This window comes from Amblyomma americanum, chromosome 2 (genome assembly GCF_052857255.1).
Source record: "Amblyomma americanum isolate KBUSLIRL-KWMA chromosome 2, ASM5285725v1, whole genome shotgun sequence".
Taxonomy (NCBI): domain Eukaryota; kingdom Metazoa; phylum Arthropoda; class Arachnida; order Ixodida; family Ixodidae; genus Amblyomma; species Amblyomma americanum.
Genome location: NC_135498.1, coordinates 70757418 through 70766058, shown reverse-complemented (window position 1 = coordinate 70766058; position 8641 = coordinate 70757418). Strand labels below are relative to the sequence as shown.

Here is an 8641-nt window from a genome sequence, read left to right as displayed (position 1 = left end):
ATTATTCAAGGACTTGATGGTCGAAGAAATCATGCATCTATTTATTAATTTCACCTTCTTAGTTAATTGTAGTACGATAACCAAAACTGCACTCTCCGATTCTTTTTAGTGCGGAAGTTGAACGTGGTGTGCGGTTAGTAGCCATCGTAAAGTGAATAAAGCAGTGGTCTCTAGTCTAGGGTGTGTGTCATGGAGTGTACGAGGTGGGGGAGGATACCATTGGTACAAGTATAATAGCTGAACTGGAACCAGCTTTTGTAGGGTGCATTATCAGATAAGTAAGACTTAATTTCAGGAACACATTTTAAAAATGCATATTTCTCTCAACTAACTTTGCGAGTGTTGTACGTCAACTTAGCAGGACCTGGTTGTGGGCCAGTTGGTAGGACATCCTGAGGCGCAAAACCGCAGAACAGGACGGGACTGAGGCAGGCGTAAACGGGGAACAACACAGGGCGGAGTTTTCGCCTGCCTCAGTCCCGTCTTGTTCTGTGCTTTTGCTCCTCACGGTGTACGTTAAGACCAGACTTTTAGCAGCCATTGAAAATGCCAAGCTGGACCAAGGGTACTTGGAATTGTCAACATTAAATGATCACTTCAATAAATTAAAAATTTTAAAAATTTGGAAACCTCGAGAGTCTTTACCTCAAAGCGGGCAGAATGTCCTGTTCTTAAGGAAACTTTATAGATCCATTGAGCCTTTTGAAGCTAATCAGGACGGAATAAATTTTTAATAGCTCACAAATTTGCAACCTCAGTGGCGCCAAAGCATAATATCGCCCGTTTAGAATCTTAGTATTATTTAAAGTTAACATCAGTGGTTTAATCTAGGCGGGCCGGTTTCATTTCTATATGTAAGGTATAAGGCAATAAGACTATCACTTATTTCAAAATACCAGATTTCGCTTTGCAGTGAATAAATACATGTACTCTTACAAAGACTATTGTCACCCCCTTGTGAAATCATCACATTTCTCATGAAATTATACCAGTACAACACGCTTGTAGTCTCTGAGAGAGCAGCGTCACAAAATGCGAAGCCGAATGTTTTGCCTGGTATTCAATAGGGTGTGGAGTGCTTTTCGTTTCCAGTTTGTGTTAACAGCGCAATTTTTATCGTATTCAATAACACAACGGAAACGTGATTTGAGAAGTGCCAATGTAAGTTTCCTTCTTACTTGTCTTGAATGCGCTGTTTTTAAAGGATTGGTTCAAGAACACTGCTTTACCTTCCTTACGATAAGCGCCGCCTATAATGAGCTTTTTCGTTCAGTTTATTCAGTGTTTAATTAGTATTTACTGCCATCTGATCAAAGCGGCAGCGTCAGCATCGTTTTCATCCGGATATTATTCTGCCTGAATTTGGCCGCCACCATGTGGCGCGTTACAGCCAGAAAATTTTTATATCACCAAGCGATGATTGTAGAATGCGAGAGGTTCAGCTGTGTAGTGGCGTTTGAGAAGAATTGTTTACAAAAAAAGGAAATGTTTGACAGTGAAGAATTTGTTCTTTCGATTGCATATTTCGAAAGGAGCAAATACGAATGTCGTTCACTGCCCGTGTTTATTCAGCAACCGGGGAACTTCATTCCTTGCTAGTCGTGTCTTCTTCCCTCCCCACAGCCTTGCTGATAGCGTCCATAACGAATGAAGGAACCGCCTCTGCTCCATTGGGTGCCATAGTCAGCAGCGCTGAAAAAAAATGACCACAGAAATGTGTTAGGAAGTTTTCATTGAAGAGATTTATAGATTGCTGCTGTACTCTAGCCGTTCATAGGGGCGCACATGCGTCAGAATTTTCATTAGACGCTTCCTGTAGGATGAACCGCATGCATTTACAAAGATCCGCGATGAAAACTTGAATTATTGGGGAACAAAGTTAAATAGGAAAATTTCCAGGACGAAGTTGCTTTCAAATAATTTGATTCTGAACCTATAACTATATCCGGTTTAGAAGGAAATCAAATAATCTGCCGAAAGTTGAAATTAATGACAGGACCCTGATTCGTACCGCGCGTGATACTCATCGCTCGAGGTACTAATCAGGGCCACTGTCAATAGTTTCAACTTTTGACAGTTTATTAGATGTCCTTCTAATCCAGATATACTGACAGGTTCAGACTCCACTATTTCGACTGCTACTTCGTGGTGAAAAGGTTCTTTTATAGGTTTCTTCGGGAAATCTGCATTCAGTATTGTTGGTTGCTTGATTGCTAGCATAGTTCTCTGCCGGGTCGATATATAAAAAGTATGTATCAGTAGCGGTGCGCTTTTTGCGAAGAAAATATTAGTTAAAGATTTCCCGTCGCAAGTTTTTTCACGGGATAGGCTTAGGCAATGGGATTGAGTAAACTCGAACAGTTAACGCCTTTTCTCCCGTGACTGTGGCAATTATGGATGTTTGCTCACAGTAGGAAGAGAGACGGGTGGCAAAGGAGCGGAAATTCATCGAGCAATGACTACGGCTCAGATGGTGCGGCGTTTTCACCAAAAGGAGCAACTGTATCTACGGCGGCCGCGGGGAATGATAATTTGAGAAAGTTTCGGTGTCGTTTTAGCCGCGGTAACAAATCTGCGTTCCCCCTAACTTGGCGAAAAATAAAGTAAAATATATTTCACATCAAAATGTTAATTTCGTAAACTTACCAATCATAGCGCCCACCAAAGCCAGCAGATTGACTCCGAAGAAGTTGGACATGTTTGTTTGGCCTGTAAAGTAATATGTCTTTATATTTAAAGTGCAGAAAAAATAATATAGGCTTGTGCATTCGTTCGCCACGACGATGATGATGATGTAGTGTGTCTCTTGCAAGAATTTATACAGCCTTGCCGTTAGGAATAGTTGCTTCGGGGTCCATTTCACATTGACTCTGGTTTTAATTCTACTCTCAGTTTTATGATGTAGTGACATGAAAGGCGAAGTTTCGAAGTTTTCAACATGTGCACCAGCGAGTTGATCACTTTTCTTAAAATTTGGGAATGTCACCTATAAACCATTCGCATAACACATATGATGTCTGAAATATAAATACAATGACCGAACGCATGTAAAACCATCCGTACTACGCGCACGCTACAGGTTTTAGCATCTGCTCGACTCACACATGGCAGTGTGCACACACGCACTCCTTTCAAGTCTGAATAATGAAAAGGATACGCACCAGGATAGAGGGTGAGATAAAAGTAACAGAAAATGTAAAAATTCAAGTATTCAAAATAGAGACAGTAGCATGTGCGGGTTTCCAATGAAATTCAAAGAAATACGTGCGAATTGCTTTATACAGTGGTGAGTTGTATTGCGAAAAAAGTTATATTTATGACTTCAAGGACGCTGCTTAACACTGTGCATGGAAAAATCCTATTAAGCAATTCATGAGGCAAATCAACAGCCGTGGTCGCCATGAATCGAGTTATAGTTTTGGAAAAATAGTTTTTGGGCTGAGTATGGTGCGGCCTTTTTGATGGAACCTACAACCGTGGCTCAGTGGTAAGGCGCTGAGCCGCTGTGCCCAGCCCATCGTATCAAATCAAGGGCAGTAGATACTCCTGCATCTGAGGGCATATTTTTTGGTAATAGGCCTGCAGACGAGTACTTTTTCGCTAATGGAGGACTTTAGGAGCAGTTTCGCAACAATAGGTGAGATTTTAGTTCTTTACAAAAACATTTCGACATCGCGTTCAGAGGTAAATCGAAGGATAAATAATTACCCTCGCTATAAGTTCTGTCCTGCGGGCTGCTAGGAATCCCAGGCATGGGCGGGAGTTCCTTTTTCTAATTTTCAGTCCAGCTTGGAGTGTATGAAGTACTATGATTACCAAGATAAAGATGAATTTGTTTAACAACTTCCAGGCGTGGAGACTTCCCTGACCATGATTTGGGTGTCAGCACATAGTGGACAGGTCCTTCGCACGTTGCTGTAGGCTTGCTTGCTTAGAGGTCGAACTTTCCCGTAGCGAGATTTTCTAAATCCAGCTTTGAAAAGTAGCAACGAGCTTTACACGTCAGGGCTGCTCTGTGAAACCAAATTACCAAACAGCCTTACTGCAACCACAACATTCATCTCAGATATGAGAAATGTATTAAATAAATCTCCGAATTGGAAACTGTAGAATGTGCAGTGAATGTGAAGTGGACGTTGGCCCTGTTTTATTTACCCTTCTATAGTCTATCGGTAGGAAGTCAAAGCAGCTGTGTCAGTTGTACCCGTTATGAAACAAATGCCTGCCATGTATTGCTTATATAGTGCGAAAAAAACACATCGGAGCAAATATTGAGCGAGTATGAAGCAAAACAACCAGCAAAGAACAGCAACAATGACGAGCTGTTTGGCCTTGTCATAGATGTCTGTTAAGTTTTTAGACAGAAATGGCGAACAAATTGTGTTTTTCGGACATTTCGAAAGCATCGCATCACTGAGATACATTACAGGAGAAATAGGTGAGCGAAATGTGAACTGCAGGGATATGAAATGCCACAAGCGACGTGTGGGTCCATGCCAAATGGAGTTCGTCATGTCGTGGCCGATTCCTTGCAGTGATGGACACATCATCGGTCTTGAACAAATAAATGAGCCTTCGTCGATCTGCCAATCTCGTGATTCGAAAGGAGAACAAGGCTATACTAGCCACTTGAGCGAAATTCCTCGTGCTCTTCCCATTTCCAAGATTAATTTTCGGTGGCATTTATAAGTCGCTATAGCAATGACGCCACGTAACGGGACACATTCGAATTCTAAACCCAGCGTAAGTGAGCAAGAGCTCAAGATTTGTTTGCTCATTTGTATCTAACTGTGAGAATGGTTGTTATTAGGAAATATTTATTTACCACATTTATTCAAATCTAGGCGGTAGTTCTAAAAAAACACGATTTATGAAACTATTAGGTAGGCTTCGATTCAAGGATTTTGTCATTGTGTTTTTTTTTAATGTGACGACCACGCACGAAAACAAAAAATTAGCACTTAGGTAGACGAAGGAACAGACGAAGGAACTACATCCGTTACTATCTTTACCGATGCCAAAAACAGCACACATGAGCACTGGCTGCGTTTTTGACCCAGTTTTAGCTTCGTGTGGCAGCGTGAACACGTTTCCTTTGTAGTGGAAGCTTTTCACACGCGGTTTTCCGCTGACATCACGGCAACAAGGAGACGGTGTCCTTACACTGCCGACTTCCAGTTAGCAGAGAAGTGCTACAGGCACAAGCGACAGCGCTGGCAAGAGAGCCAGACATTCCATGGGACCAGTGGAGCCCGAGAGCGAACTTCAACAGGCCGCATGAGGCGCGTGTCGCTAACAGTTAGATTGCTGCAGCCTGAGATCACATCCCTCAAAACGTGGTTGCGCGCTAGTTCCGAAACTTCAGCATTTACAGTCCACCTGATGGCACAGAAGATTGTGAACTGCACGAAGAGGGCTGCGATAATGAGGTCAGCGATGTTTCTTTTGCGTGTTTTCCCTGCTGTCGTTCTCAAACTTTCTCAATTTCTAATTCGGCCGGCTTGCACTCGAGAAAATTCTTTTTCTTTTTGGTAATTACCTTTCCGTTCTGGCCTTAAAATCTTGACCGGACAAGATTCGAATCGATGTATTTGCGCAGCCTTACACTCCAAGTAAATTCCGCGCTCATTAGGAGCAGTGAACCAAGAATCAACTTCGTTACAATGTAAACCTAGATCCGGGACCAACCGAAAATCAAACGGCTTGATATATTTTAGAGCGGGACTGAAATAGCATAGTTTCTAGCGGCCTGCTCTGAGATACCACGCTCTTCATCGCTCCTTAGATCTTTCCTTCGCTATTATCCCATAGACCACTCAATGTTAGTTACTCGCTCGACTCCGTTTTATCGTCTACCTACGGACATGTTACCGACTAACAATTAAAGAAAAACGGAGCTCTCAAGAGGGAAATTTGTCTGCGTCGATTATGTCACTGAAGCTTAAGTCGTGAAGGTCACAGGAAAATGGGTCATCTCGGTTGTTTCTCTTTCAAGCCCATGCAAATCCATGAGGGTAGGGATATACCACTGCTTATGTTCAGAACTATTTTGTCGAATGCTGGACTTCCGATGCCTTTATACCTCAACGCCTTCGTCGAGCTGCTGTTGTTGCAATTTGAAGATTGCACTAAATGTCTGCATACACGGATACTCCCTTGTACTTGTTGCTGTTAAAAAGCTTCAGTTGGCCAATTTTTTGCCCCAAAACTTATCAAGCCTCTGTTGCAGCAAAGCATGAATTCCTAAACTAGTGCTCGCAAGCAAAAGAATGTTAGAGATAAGTAAAGTTGATCTCTTAACAACCAGCCACGAGATTTACTATTAATTGGGCCTTCTTTGTACAGAATACGAGACCATGTAAACCAAACATGCATTAGTTGCTTTCAATCAAACCATGCTTATAGGTGGCAAATGTGAATCGAGATATTATCCACCCTGGCGTGATGCAGCGCACACTGTCAGGATTTAACATGTCTGGCACCCATGATGCAGCGTAATTTAAATGCGATGAGTGTCTCTATTCTCGAAATTGCTTGACTGCTGCTGACAGTGTTCAGCCTCTGCTCATGCGCGTTGCGCCTTACTTCCCTAATTTTTCGTAGAGACCTCAGTTTCGGTTTTTAAGAATAGCATGCTCATCTCCGAACACTGTATTTTGTTTCCAGCTCCAGACTGGAGAGTGAACGCTTATGTTTCAGGAGAGTTTTTCCTAGACCTCTCTCTGTTCTTGTTAGCCTCGGCTTGGAAGCTTTTTATATCTGATACAGTAACAACGGTATCGCCTCTTTGGTGAAACATTCTAAATTGAAAATTAGAAGGCTGTGGTCAAAAATTTTGCTTACACCGGACTAAGTTACCCATATTTCGTTGAGAAGATTTCCTGCTCTCCTTTCACGCCATCTTGAATGTTTGTTGAGGTAATCACTACTTTACCCAGACCTCGCAAAGACCTCGCACAATTTATGTCATCTTGTCAAGGTCCTGTGCATCCGACGCGATTCATGACATTGCACTGAGCTCTTGACCGTCCGTCTGACAGAAAATAATTTTTGACATTTCACATGCCAAAGATTTCATTTCGTTTTTTTTTAGTACATAAATTCACAGAATATAAGGAAGGTCTACATTTGTGTGAAAGCAACGGCTATGATAGCGTTATAAACCTCCTAAAACCTCCTAGAATAAGTTTCATTCTCATGGCAAGGAAAAAAATTCATAGCGCCACATCGACACGGTGCCAAGAAATGGTAGCAAAATCTATGTGTTATTATTTCTTTGAAGGAAATATCGCAAAACATTTGATATAGGTCCACTTCCGTTACATCTTTTAAAGTTTTAATTGGCCAACGCGGATACGATTACCAAATTGTGAATGATTTTAAGGAAGGCGTCTAGCGCAGAATATTTAATGCTTTCTTTATCCTTGACAGAAAATATCTGTCCACAGAACGTCATTTGAGCGCTAGACCAAAAGACCCATATTGTTATTTCCAAGGAATACCACGTCGCGACACAGATTGTGGTTAAATCGGTTAGGGTGGTCTTTGCACAAGCAGAAAAAAAGCAGTCTGGCGAAGCATGCATAAAAAGAAGAGTATAAGACCTATACAGTTATCTTTTACCACAAAACATATGCCTTAAAGATTGTATTTGAACGTAATTTAACGGCTCGCTATATGATTACTGGTCACTGTGATCTCTGACATAGGCTGTCGTAGAAGGCTCTGCAGCCGGGATTCTCAGCAGTTTCAATATAACTTTATATTTCTTTTTTTGTCATTTTTCGCTAAGGTTTTACTACTCTATGTTTATTTTTGCTCATATAAACCTGTGTACATACAGGTTTTCTTGCTAGTGCCGCTCAGGCAACGATCAGATCCTGGACATTGTGCATCAACCAAACATTATAGCCATTGAGGCAATTTCGGTATTCTCTTAAATTCATAAGATCAACAGCTAGTATTACTAATATACTACGGAGAAAAATGCTGTGTCTACTTGTTACATTCCTGTTCGAACGCATGAAGAGATTTTTTTTTGGTTTGTTGTCTGCCCTACCAAATCTAAAGCTCTGTAGAAAGGAAAAATGAGCTTTTCCAAGATCATCCGCTAAATGAGAAAAAACTCAGGAAATAGCATCACTCGTATTAGTTTTAACGTTCTCTAGCGGCATCGCAGCGACCGGACATTCAAAGCGAGGATTGGTGTGCGGTACACTTTGAAGACTCACGCAAAGAGGCATTCAGCCCACGAGTTGTGCAGTGTCGACAAAGAATTCGCATATTATGGGGAACTCATGGCTCTGGCGTACTTACCGAGAAATGCCTCAGAATACGAAGTCCAAGCTTTTCTGCTCCTGTTGGTGATACAGCAGAAAATGCATCCAGATGGGGTATATATACCTGTAGCAGGGACGGAGTGCCCTATATCTTCGAATGTCAGAAATTTTGACGATAAAGCAGCGAATTCATGACAGGCAATTTACTCAGCGGTGGAATTCCATTCGCACGCATAGCTGAAATAACGAGAAAAAAGTTGTTAACTCTGGGGAAGGACGGAATAAAGAGCAGTACTGAAGAGAATGTCGGAAACTCTGTAATGAAGGCAGTGTTTGAATGACAGGCATTTTATTGCTCGCCG

At 41.8% G+C, this 8641-nt stretch overlaps 1 long non-coding RNA gene across 1 annotated transcript; it reads right to left on the bottom strand.

Moving 5' to 3' along the window:
* Positions 1-1547: 1547 nt before the first annotated feature.
* Positions 1548-8378, bottom strand: LOC144118666 (uncharacterized). Its single transcript, XR_013312093.1, has 3 exons — positions 8317-8378; positions 2647-2709; positions 1548-1692 (listed from the first exon to the last, which is right to left on the bottom strand). It is a non-coding gene; the product is annotated as an uncharacterized LOC144118666 (long non-coding RNA).
* Between the last annotated feature and the right edge of the window lie 263 nt (positions 8379-8641).